The sequence below is a fragment of the Hyla sarda genome, chromosome 4, assembly GCF_029499605.1.
Source record: "Hyla sarda isolate aHylSar1 chromosome 4, aHylSar1.hap1, whole genome shotgun sequence".
NCBI lineage: Eukaryota > Metazoa > Chordata > Amphibia > Anura > Hylidae > Hyla > Hyla sarda.
The window spans coordinates 154082004-154082275 of NC_079192.1; positions in this window are offsets into that span (position 1 = coordinate 154082004).

Consider the following 272-nt stretch of genomic DNA (forward strand, 5'->3'; position numbering starts at 1 on the left):
CTATTGGAAGGATTAAGATTTTTTAATCAAAGTAATTTACAAATCTGTTTAACTTTCCGGAACCAGTTGATATATAAAAAGAAGTTTTGGCCTGAATACCCCTTTAAGAATAGGAGTCAATCCTGTCTATGGCAGTAACAGAAATTGCTGCGCACCTCTCCATTATACGACTGGCTTTAGCAGCCATGTCATCCGACACATGGCTCAAACATAGCATAGGGTTTCAAGTTTTCTCATTTTAAAAAGAGAATTCAGTTCTAATATAGTCATAG